Source organism: Mirounga angustirostris, unplaced genomic scaffold (genome assembly GCF_029215605.1).
Source record: "Mirounga angustirostris isolate CCGP_5_RB_7025 unplaced genomic scaffold, mMirAng1.0.hap1 SCAF_5, whole genome shotgun sequence".
NCBI classification, from domain to species: Eukaryota; Metazoa; Chordata; class Mammalia; order Carnivora; family Phocidae; genus Mirounga; species Mirounga angustirostris.
In genome coordinates, this window is record NW_026991713.1 from 13462455 (window position 1) to 13474720 (window position 12266).

A 12266-nucleotide genomic window follows, 5' to 3' on the forward strand; every position below is an offset into this window, starting at 1 on the left:
ACACACAGTCACTGCAGCTGCTGAGCGAGCCCGGCGTTCTGGGCACGCGGCGGCGGGGCCAGCCCGGAGCCCGGACCCAGCGCCCGCCCGCCCGCCCCCCCGCCGGCCCCCGCGCGGCGGCCCCCGCCTGGCCAGGCGCGGGAGGCGGGGATCGCGCGCCGGCTCCGGCCAGCGGCGCCCGGCTGCCGGCGGCGGCTGCAGCGGCCGCCCAGCTCCGAGCGCCGGGCGCTCGGGGAAGCCGGCGCGTCTCGGAGGCGGCGGCGGCGGCGGCCGAGGCCGGCGAGCGCTCCCGGCGGCAGCGGGGCCGCCCGCCTCGGCTCCCCGCACCCACCGCGCTGCGCCCCGCCTCCGCTCCGGTGACCTTCCCGGGGCGCCTCCCCCGGCCCCGCGCCCCCGGCCCCGCGCCCCAGGCCGGGGCGAGGCCCTCTCCAGCGCCTCCTTCCCGCGGAGCCGCGGGCGGCGCAGGCCCGGGGGGAGGGGGCGCCGCGGCCGGCTGCAGCCTCTCAGCCGCCGCGCTCGGCGTCCGGCCCGGTCGGACTGCCGCTGCCCGGCCGCCGCGCGGAGCCCCGGCGCCCGAAGCTGGGGGCGCGGCCGCGCTCGCCTCGCGGGGCCGGGAGCGGGCAGGCCCTGCCCTGAAGGGGCGAAGCGGCGGGGAGCACGGGAGGTGGAGCCGGCCCCGGCGGCCGCCGCGCGTCTCTCCCCGGCGCCCCCTTCCCGGACCCGGCCCGTGGCGGACGCAGGCCCCTGCCCATGCGGGGCGCCCCCGGCTCGGAAGAGTCCCTGGGGCAGGGAGCAGCTCCAGGCAGCGGCGCCGGAGGGAGAGAAAGAAGGGACAGTGCTCAGCTTGGGCGGCCCGGACCCTCCCCGCAGCGTTTGGAGCCGGGGGCCGCCCCGAAGTCTGCGCTTGGCACCGCCGCTTGAACTAGGGCAGCGCCTGCTGGGACCCCGACCCGGACCCCCTGCGCCTTGTAGGCAGGCGGCGGCAGGGCCGCCGCGCCACCCTGCTCTTCCGCGGTCTCTCTGTGTTTGGCGGCAGTCGCGGCCAAGGTAAGAGCCCGGGGGTGCTTGAGAGCCTCGGCGGGGGCGCCCTGGTGAGCGGCGCCGGACGAGTTCTCCGAACCTGTAGCTGGTATCCCCTGTGAGGGCACACCCTCAGCTCCTGGGTCAGGAGCCCTGGACAGGCGGAGGTGCAAGTCCACAAGTCTCTGATGTCCCCAGGACCCTTCTCAGGGACTGCCCCGCTCCTAGGCACTGCTAACCGGGGGCAAGCAAGGAGGAGTGTCCCGTCCACAGCGGGAGGTGGTGTGCCCGAATCTCGCACCCCCACCCCCCCAGTCCCCGCAGCTTGTTAGCTTTGGGCGCCTGTACTTTGGGGATCCTACTGTGTTTTTCGCTGTCCCTCTTGGGTGATCTTTACCTGCCTTTCCTGGTGTGATGCTGTAAGGAACTTTTCTTTGCTCCTCGTGGTAGAGAGTCAAGGCGATTTAGGGTGAGTAGCCAGAGCTTTTTGTCCCTCTATAGGACAGAGTGGTTGGATGGCAGCGCTCTCTGTAGAGAGGAAACCTAAGCAGAGTGGCCGTCCTGTGAGACAAAGCTGCTTAGGATGAGAGATCAGTGTATGGCGATCCAGGCATTCCTGTGACTGTCTCTGTTGCTGAAGGGTGTAGTGACTGACTCCAAAGTTCGTGCATCCTTAAGTTATTTTGTTTATTGCTCTATTACCTTCTTTAACATTTTCCTTTTTAAGGAACCTCAGTCCTACAAGGCTGTCCTTGCCAGTTTAAAATTTATTAAACCTTTGAGGTTTCCCTGGAACAATCTGATTTTAAATGGGTCACTTAGGAGGGAACAGATTGTCTCTCTTACATTGAATCCATCCCCCGGGTGACCCTGTTTAATGGGGATGGATTTTTCTCGTCCCTGAGCTGGTGTACCTCGGTTGAGCAGGTTTCTGTTGAATTCCGAATCTGTGAATTTTGTCACTCAGTCCATTAAAATGATCTCCTGAGGGAGCAAAATAGCAGCTTACATTTTCTGTGAATGTCACAGGAAGTTTTACAGGGTCTTATGTAAGTTCCCCAAGAGAGCACTCAGGCTCCTGCTTCTTTCTTGGGGGGTATGAGGTGGGGCGGTCACCTCCCCTAAATGCAGATCGGTCCGTCTCTGACACAGGTGGAAACCCAAAGTGCTTATTCACTCCGTGGATGCAGTCACTTCAGGCTCATTTTTCTCCTTACCTCGCTTGTCTTCCCTCCCCAGGAGTCAGCTTTTGTAGACTTAAGACAAGGGAAGGTTCTAAATTAGGAAAGGAATAAGTGGTGTTTTCTTTTCACATCTCTCACAAATGGGTGACATGAATGAATTACTCACGGGCAGGAGTCCTCACTGGGGATAAAAAACAAAACAAAACAAAACAAAACCTGGCTTTAAGGTTTCACACATCTTAGTATACCTTTATATTTCAGGAGTGTTTTACTTCAGTGAAAATTGTTTGAGGAGAACACACGTTTATCGAGGCTGGCCCTGTTAATTCCACACCAGGAAGAAAACTAATTGGAACAGAGAGGCAGAAGTTGTCAAGATTTAGGTGTTAGTGGGTTTTCAAGTAGTGGCAAGGACAGGAAACAAATCTGCCCAGTTGGATAGAGAGGTGTTCAAAGCAAATGTTGGATCACTCTGGAGTGGGCAGTCATCCACTGACAAGTATGGGTTCTTTTCCTTCACGTAGTGAAGCGTGCTGGCTAGTGGGTTAACTTTTTAGTGTGAGGTAATGGCAGATCATATTGGCTTTTAAACCAGATATAAGGGCCTTGGAAATGACAGGTCAGGTTTTCCGGTCTCCTCCTAAGTCCCAGAGAGCTTCCATCTCTTTGGGGAGATGTGAAGGTTTCCTTGGGGTTCTGGGTTCCTGAGCTGTGCTTTAATGTGGATGCAGAATGCAGGAGTGTCTCCATCCTTCAGCCACTTACAGTAGCAGGACACTAGGGGGACGAGTCCTCTGTTCTACCACCAAGGAAGAAAACACAAGGACCCACGGTACAAAAGGCTGTGGTTTCTCTTTAGGCTCCTGAACTTGACTTTTTTGGTACCTGATGTATGCTTGCATGAATGAGTGGATTCCAAATGCTGAATGATGGGTCTCATCACATCTAAAGTGTCATTTCGACAAGTCAGGACTGGTTAACTGCAAAGTTCTGAGTATATGAGGGCTGTACATTTCAGGAGATAGAACTTCCTGCAGACTCCATCCTTTGGGCATTAGACCATGCTAACTTTGTGTTCCCTGAGGGTTTGTGATCAGAACTGCCTTTTTTTTTTTTTTTGGTTTTGGACTGCATGTCACCTACAGTCTTCATAAAAATCCCATAAAATCATCCATCCTAAATGGAGTCTAGAGTCAATTCCATCAAACTTGAAATTTCTTACTGTCATCCCTTAAAAATACATACCTTGTATTTTTATACATATAACCTTCGACAGTCTGGTTTGCACTTTTGTCTCAGATGCTCTCTACTCTTTTAACAGCATTAAGTCATTAGCATCTAGGTTTCTTCCAGCAGAATTGGAAGATAATTCTATTTTGCTGAAGAACAAAGCCCCATTGCCCAGGCTTACCTTATCCACGTGGCCAAGTCTTGTCAAAGCTGACTCCAGAGGTGGGCAGGCAGAAAAGGTGAGAGGCAGAGTCCAAGAAGAGATTACCCTGCTCAGAATACTGGCACCAAAGAAGGCAAATGTCACCAAGATTTGAGACTCACGGTTTTCTAAAAGCCCCAACTCAGCATATGGAATTAGACTCAGTGTTTGGAACCTGTGAACCTATGTGAGTTTTTACATTTTCCTCAACTCTGGGGTCTGGTAGACCACATTTGTGATCTTTTATCCATATGTGTAGTGCATATTTAGGTAGTTTGAAGGGAGCTATTGTTGTGGTCTAAGGAAAACTGTCAGCATAAAGCTTTATTTCTGCTATTAAAGCTTTATAGTTGTTTCTCATAGGCACAGTATAGCCAAGGGGTGAGAGATTGGAGCAGGAAAATACTATTAAATTTGTCATTGAGCATCAACTGGTGAAAACTGGTCTTGGAAAAGATATATACCTGGTCCTAAGGCATGAATGAAGTCTTGTGAATTTCAGGGAAGCCAGGTGGCAGAGGGAGAGTAAGAAGCTGAGGCAGAATTCTGGTCTTCCTTAGGGTCTGTGAATAATGGGAAGGCATCTTTGAGCCAGAGTTCTCAGAGAGTAGGGAGCATGCAAGATCGGGGGCCGGGGGTCGGGGTAAGTAAGTCCCAGGGGACTGAGAGCTCCAGGCACCCAGCCACTGACACCCTGGAGCAATACAGCCAGCTCACAGGATCCGCGGGTGGTGTTGAGCCTTTGCGGCTCTCCTCCAGCGCATTTGACATTGAGAGGTCCTCGGGCACTCCCTTCCTCTCTGACCACATCGACCCTTGGAGGGCAGTAGGCGGCAGCCAGTAAACTTACAACATAAGCAAATGTATTTTAGAAAACGTTTCTCCTTTTTAACTCAAATAGTAATTGAACATCTATTATGTGGCAGATGCCATGCTCCACTTGGAGGCTGCAGAGGTTTCACCTTTCGTTCAGGGAAGCAGAAGTCCAGGGAACGAACCATTATCATGAGCTAAGTGCTGTTTTACAGGTTTGTGCAAAGGACGAGTTTGAGTTTGCCAGAGGAGTAGAAAGGAAGGGAGTCCCAGCTAGAAAGAACAGCATGGAAACCTTAAAGTATGTACTGTGTATGGAGAACAGTCATTAGTTAATGTGGCTGGAAGGTGTTCGGGGAGAGGGGAAGCCTGGTGTTAGAAGGGAGATAATTTAATAGGATTCCACGCTGGGGACTAGCTTCATGCTCCCTGTATTCAAATGGTGACAAGAATGGTTTCTGGATAAGATCCCAGACTACCGGTTGATTATCCCACATTGTTAATAAAAACAGGAAAAGGAATTTTCTTTTTTTGTCCTTTATCCTTCTACATTGAGCACTTTGCCTGTTCTTTAAAAAAACTGTTAGAATGCAAGTAAAGGGTCCCTTATCAACCTTAAGTCTGCCCTCTTGTGTACCTGCATTCCACTGGGGCTTTCATTATGTGATTATGCAGCAGTGGGAGAGATGACAATGTTACTTGACAAATGATACAGTATGGGGGAAAAGTCCTTCTCTCTGAGAACAAATTCCATTGTGTCAGATGGGCTTCTCGGTAGAGTTATGGCCACGTTTAGCACTAGAACAAGGTTCTAGTATTTGAGTCAGTTCAGTTCTGGCCTAAACTTTCTTTGCTGTTGGGAAAGGAAGAGTTTATTAAGGAGGACGAGTGTGTGTGCATGCCTGTGTGCATATGTGTTTGTGTATGTGTGTGTGTGTTGTTGGATGAACAAACTGTATAGTGAAGAAGAAAAGCAACAGTGTTAGGGAGAAAGGAAAATCACAGTTGCAGCAGTGAGCCCCAGGGCAAAATATATTTAGTTTTTTTTCAGATATAGGAGCCAGAAAATGGAGGGAAAAGAAGCCTGTGTGTGTGTTTTGCCTGTATCATCTTTACCTGCGTTGAGTGGGAGGCAGGGTGATTTAAGTAAAATCAGGAGATCTGGGTCTAGTCTTGCATCATCTGTTGCTAACTTGCTGTGTGACATTAGAATCCCGCTTGACCTCTCTGGGCTTCAGGCATTGTCTCTATACATCAGTTCTGTACCTTGCAGCTAGGAATTTAGGGCCCAGAGAGGGAATGGGTTTGCCTTAGTTAGTGGCAAAGCTCCGACTATTTAAGATTTCTAGCTCTGAAATGGGAAGAGGCCTGACCAGTTCAAAGGTGTACCCTATCTTGAAATATAAAACACCACGGGTAGACAATGCTGAAGAAAAGAAGCGTGAAGTCTTTGCTGTGTTGCTTGTAGATTCTCTGATCTCTCTCTCTGATATATTAGGCCATTCACACATAAGCATCTAGACTTGCCTGCTAATTTCTTAAGTAATATGAAAGCAACTTGGTTTTGATGTTACCTCTTCTTTGAGAACTACTTGAGAATTAAGTATGTTGTGATAAAAAGCAATGCTGAAAATTTTGATTGTCTTCAGTTGACCCTTGGGGATTTTGCAAAGTCTGGACTCTACCGTGGAAAGGGGAGCCCTTTCATTTGCCCCATGGTAGGGGGTGTGTGTGCCATTTACCTTGTAGACAAGCTCTTGGGTAAGTATGAGGCAGGGATGTTTAGAAGAAAAACGGATGCAGAAAAGCAATCCGTGTAGATGCACAAGTTGGGAAAAATGAAAACCAATTTAATTTTATGCCTCCACATTTGTGTTCTAGAAAGAAGGGTTCTCTCTACTCAGGCATTGATTTCCTGGCTATAGAGGGCAGTGCTTATTGGAAAGATGAGATTCAAAGTGAGTGCAATGTAAATATGACTTTTTAAAAAATTATTATTTCGATATTGATGCTAAATATCGGAGTGCCCTATTTTAGCAGAATTTGGCTTATAAAATTTGATTTTAAAGGCAAACACTTTAAGACAAATAATTGGGGTACAAAAGATTTTTATTTTACAAAAGGGATTCATAAAAGGCTCTTTTTAATAGCTAGTTCCTTTATTGTATTTCGAATTATTTGATTGAGACAATCATGATGGATGCTTTTGGGAGCCTTATCTGTTACATGAAACCAAGGATTTTTTAATACAAACTTCAAATGTTTTAACATATAACTCCCTATGTTCACCTGCCAGGGACCCTAATATGGAACTGTATTACTGAAAGAAGTCTGGTAGTTATATCAACTTTCGTAACCACTAACCAGCACCTACCGTTCCCTTGCTAACCCAGTTACTTGAGGGCAGATTTACTTGTTTAACTGCTGTTCTTCCTGGAGGTAGCAGTCCTAACTACACACCTGTCTGAGTTCCTTAACTGCTCCCACTGAGGTTCTACCTCTAAGAATATATCAAGAACAGAAGTGGTTTAAAAAGTAAATTAGGTAACGGGGCTCCTGGGTGTCTCAGTTGGTTAAACGTCTGCCTTCGGCTCAGGTCCTGATCTCAGGGTCCTGGGGTCTCACTGCTCATGCTCCCTGCTCAGCGGGGAGTCTGCATCTCGCTCTCCCTGTGCCCCTCCCCACCACTCCTGCACGCTCTCTCTCTCTTTCTCAAATAAATAAATAAAATCCTTTAAAAAATTAAAAAAATAAATTAGGCAAGAGTTTCTAGGATTCTGAGTTTTCATAATTGCGGAGACATGAATTAATTGGCTTCAGAGGTGATAAACGTAGGAGATGTTCAGAAGCATGCTAGCCTCCTGGCTCTTCCTTTGCTGCAACTGAGATATCTAGGGCTTTTTTGGTTTTTGTTCCTTTATCTCTTATGAAAGTTTCCAGAAAGGAATTTGTTCTAGGAATGAAATAAAATGTAAGGCGTTTGAGGCTCCAGAGGTAATTTGGGGCAACCTGGAGTTGTAGATAATCACAGGCTGGGGCTGGAGTGGAAAGTGCCATATCACCGGTAGTTTTAGCCTCTCTTGTCACATTATGGGGCTGCGCTTTGGAAGGGCAGCAAATGAAGATGGAGATGGAGCCCTGACTACAGGGAGAGGTCTGCTTTTCACATAGTCCTTTTTTGAAGTACCAAGGCCAACTGGGAAGAAGGGGCTTGCTGATCTTTCCATGGAAGAAGCAGTAGAATTTAGGAGGATTTAGAGCAGAACATAGACATGTGGGCATTTCTTTCTTCCTGTTTTTTTTTTTTTTCTTTTTCTTTTTTTCATTTAAATCCAGCAGGGAATCCTGGGCTCTCCAGTGTGATTGTGTGGTTAGGGATTGCCTTGGATACATCGGTCACCGATTTATTATTGAGTAAGGTTAACATTTCTGTGGTTCCTGGGAAACACCCCTTCCCCCCTTTTGTTTCCAGAACAGTTGCGTCCATCCTTAGTATGCCAGCCTCCTTGACTGATGTGAGCGCTCATCTGGGAATGGCATTTCCTGGTTGTTGCAGGAGCCAAGGGAGGTTCAGGCAGAGTGAATCAGCAGGTAGGGCTTTTCCCCTGCCTGCAGGCATGGTGCCCCGTGCTTAGTAGGTCTGCACAAAATAAGGAGTGTGGCCACACAGAACGATTTGTTTGTTGAATGAACAAGCGGTCGTGTTCTCAGTGCTGCTGGGGGGGTGGGGGGTGGGACGTGCCGGGAGAGGGAGGGCGCGTGAACATCAGTGGACGTACAGACTTGAGGCCTCTCCAGGAAGATGTTATTTTAAAAATGTGAAGGACATTTCAGGTCAGCAAACTGAACTCTCTTTGGGGTCATTGTTGTGGTTCAAACGCTGATGGCTTTGTCACAAGGCAGGGGGAGTACAGTACTGTCATGCATGGCCGCTTTCCTTTGCTCTCACTTTGTGGGGATTTTGACTTTTCTGGCACCAGACGAATGGGCGTGCCCTAACGCCTGTCGAGTACCTGCCGGGTGGCCTGGCAAATGCCTGGAAAAGCGTGGATTGTTGCTGATGCTCTTCCCAGTGCTGGAGAGGGTGATTATGGAGTGACCTGGGGGGAGCTGGGGGGTGTGGCTCCCTTTGAGGAGGACGGGGAGGAGGAGGAGGGCTTGGGAAAGCTAGGGAAGGCTGGAGCCTTCTGTCTCCTCTGGGAGACCTCTCCACTGCCATCTTGGTATCTGTTCTTTCTCTGTTTTCATGAATCCCCCCCCCCCCTGCTCCGGGCTTTTCCATGTCGCAATTCTCTGCCCCAGGGGCAGAGCTGTCCTGTGGAGACACTGCAGGGCTGGAGGCGCCTTGGGTCCCATTGCACCAACGCCTTCCATTCATAGCTGTGGCTACTAAGGCCAGGGAGGTAAAGAGAATGATGCAGAGAGGAGACGGGACCAGAACCCGGGCTTCCCGACCTCCCCGACCTCCCCACGCAGCCCGTGGCTCTGCCTTCTCACACCTGTGACTTCTAGATGTCCGTCCTCAGCCCCTTCCCTTCCCTTGGTCTCTCTACGTCAGCCTGTTCCATACCCAAAAGCGTGTTCCTCAAGCGCCTCCTTCATGCCAGGCTCTCTCCTGTTGGATCATTTTGTGCCGTTTCAGCCTTTCAGCATGCCAGGCGGTGGGCGTGCTTACTCTCCCACTTGCAGAGTGTGGAAGCTTGAGGCTTGCCCAGGTCACACAGCCAGGAAGCGTGGGGCCAGGACTCAGCTCAGTGTGCGGTCTCAGTGCTGACCTTGCCCTGGCTTCTCCACCTGTCTACACTGGCCGTCAGCTTAGCTTCCCCACAGTCTACGCTCGCCATCTGCCCTAGGACTCTGCAGGTCTTCTCTAGTCCTGGCCTCTTGGCTATTGCCTAAAAATGGCCCTTGTTTTCCCACTTGGTTCTGATACTGCGTCTCCCTTTTTTGGATCAGACTCCTCTATCCTCTGTCCTTTCTCTGTCCAGTCACCATCTCTCCTGCCTACAGGCCCCGGGCACTCCGTATATCCTTGTTGGCATTTCCTTCACTCATTCAGCATCCACTCAGCCACCACTTCTCAGCCAGCATTCACTAAACTGTCACGATGTGCAGGTCTCGTCTTGACATCGGGACCAGAGGTGAGATCACCTGCCATCATCGGTAGCCTTGTCTTGGTGAGGGAGGTAGATGCTAATAAAGGCATGGACGAAGGACAGTGGGCGCAGTGTGTTGGGTAGCATTATGCTTGAGGGAGTCAAAGAAGAGAATATTCGATCTGGGTCTTAGTGAATAGGAGATGGAAGAACAGTGTGGGAGGAGGCATTGCCCCCAAACCCTGAAGACTGTGCTTGTCTTCTAATGCTTGACTTTGTCAGTGTCCAGATACTTTTTTTTTTTTTTAATATTTTATTTATTTGAGAGAGAGAGAGAGCACGCACAGGCAGGGGGAGTGGCAGGCAGAGGAAGAGGGAGAAGCAGGCTCCCCACCGAGCAGGGAGCCCAATGCGGAGCTCGATCCCAGGACCCTGGGATCATGACCTGAGCCAAAGGCAGACGCTTAACTGACTGAGCCACCCAGGTGCCCCAACCAGATACTTTTCTTATTCCCGTACTTGTGGGTCAGCTCCTTAAGCACTGTGGCTAGGTTAGCCCATCTGAGTACCTGTGGGTATGTCTTGCTACACTCCTGGCACTTAGGAATCCTAAAGTAATCATTCATTAAATTAAATTGAAAGCCTGCTGCACCTGCCCTCAAGAAACATAGTTGGAGAGATTTAAAGAATGTGTGATAAATTAAACAACAATGGAAGATTCAGACGAACAGGTTCAGAGCAGGAATAGAAACCATGCTGCAGTGCAGTGAATGGTTGGGGATTCTTGAAGCTGGATGGGAAAATCAGAGGCGGGAGTTTGCTTTATTTAGTTGCTTAAACTCGGTGGAGGTAGGATTTGAGTTGGGTCTTTGGACGCAGGATGGTTAAAATCTGAACAGAATATTTGCAGGGGAGGTCAAGGGTTAGGTTGACAAATAAGTATTTCTGGATTACAGGATAAGCCAGCTTGGGTTTCTGTTAGCAAGGAGTTGGAGATGAACTTGGCAAGCTAGGTTGGGGGCTGTGGGCTCTTGGAAGGCAGGGTGACTTCTGATCAGGAGGATGGTGTATTCAAAGCTCTGTTTTAGGGGCGCCTGGGGCTCAGTTGGTTAAGCATCTGCCTTCAGCTCAGGTCATGATCCCAGGGTCCTGGGATCGAGCCTCGGGTTGGGCTCCCTGCTCAGTGGAGAGCCTGCTTCACCCTCTCCCTCTGCCTGCCCCGCCCCCGCCCGCTCATGCTCTCTCTCTTTCAATCTCAAATAAATAAATATAAAATCTTAAAAAAAAAAAAGGCTCTGTTTTAGGAAGATGAGCCTAGTAACAGTATTGGGGTCAGACTGGAGTGGGGAGAGATGGAAGCTGGGAGGCCATTGAACAGGCTTTTGCCTTAGTTCATGCACGAAGCTGTGAAGACCACTGGGCTAGAACGGGTACGGTGGGGATGGAAGCTGAGAGGAGCTTCTGCACTTTTCTCCAATCCCCGTCATCGGTACAGAATTCTGAGATGGTTTTTGTTGCCCACCGGAAAGTGGCCTCATTGGAATAAAGTTTACTCTTGAAAGTAGCAGCAATTCTTGAAATAGCACATTCTCCCTTGGTGTGGCTGGGCGTGGGGATGGGGCTTGGGTGAAAGTGCACTCTCCAGAGCTGCTTTTATTGGGGGGTTTGTTCCAACGAGCCCAGGGTTATAGAACAACCTTTTTTCTAGCCTTGGATGACACCCAGTAAGGGACGGAATAGAGACAATTCTTCTTTTCCTCATGAGTGGTTCCCAAAGCAGCTGCAGTGGGCTGAGAGCAAAACGGCTGGAGCTCTGACATCTGGGCTCCCGATCTACCTTAAAAGTAAAGCTGTGCTGTGCTTCCCAGGACTGTTGGTGTTTCTCTGCCTGAGGATGGCTTTGCTGGGAGACAGCAGTACCCACCTTTCAGAATTGCTGCGGAAGCCATTCTGGATAACAGAGGTTTTCAAATAGACTAGCCTGATCCCTTATAGATAAGAGAGCCTTTATTTTTAATCTTTAAAGAACAAGGGCTTTTCTAGAATGTTCTGTGTATTTACACTCACTGGCTCACACTTGGGCCCTGGAAAATTCCAACTTTCTTCTTTTTTTTTTTTTTTTAAAGATTTTATTTATTTATTTGACAGAGATATTGCCAGAGAGGGAACACAAGCAGGGGGAGAGGGAGAAGCAGGCTTCCCACTGAGCAGGGAGCCCGATGCAGGGCTCGATCCCGGGACCCTGGGATCATGACCTGAGCTGAAGGCAGACACCCAATGACTGAGCCACCCAGGCGCCCCCTTCCAACTTTCTTATCAGGACACATAAAGCTTGTTATGAACTGGCCCCTGCTTTTCTCTGCAGCCGCATCCCCAGTCCCGACCTCATTGTTTTGTTTTGTTTTGTTTTCTTACTGGTAATTTCCCCCCAAACCTGCCAAGCTGTGCACATACCTCTCCTTCTGCATGATAAGCTCTTTCCCTCTGTCTGCTTTAGGCCACCCCTGTTTTTCCCGCACAACCCAGCTCAGGCAGCCCTTTCTGCAGGGTTTTCCCAATGCTGGATGCTGAACTGCATCTGTGCCCCGTGCTGGTCTCTGCTTCTGCATTTTGCATGCCATCCTCCCAGTGCTCTAGGCTGGCTGCCTTGCCAGAGCGCGTGAGTCCTCCGGTAAAGAGTGCTTCTTAGGACGGGGGATCCTCAGTGTTTCACCGCACGCC

At 50.1% G+C, this 12266-nt stretch overlaps 1 protein-coding gene across 4 annotated transcripts in view; it reads left to right on the forward strand.

Moving 5' to 3' along the window:
* The first annotated feature begins 213 nt into the window (after window positions 1–213).
* The window catches only part of LARGE1 (LARGE xylosyl- and glucuronyltransferase 1), a 513801-nt gene continuing 501748 nt past the window's right edge, over window positions 214–12266 (forward strand). The window contains exon 1 of one of the 4 annotated variants that reach the window (XM_064590661.1): window positions 214–1047. The gene's annotated coding sequence lies outside the window, so the exon portion shown is untranslated. The remainder of the gene's footprint in view (window positions 1048–12266) is intronic. The other 3 variants (XM_064590660.1, XM_054506843.2, XM_054506844.2) reach the window with 3 other exon arrangements.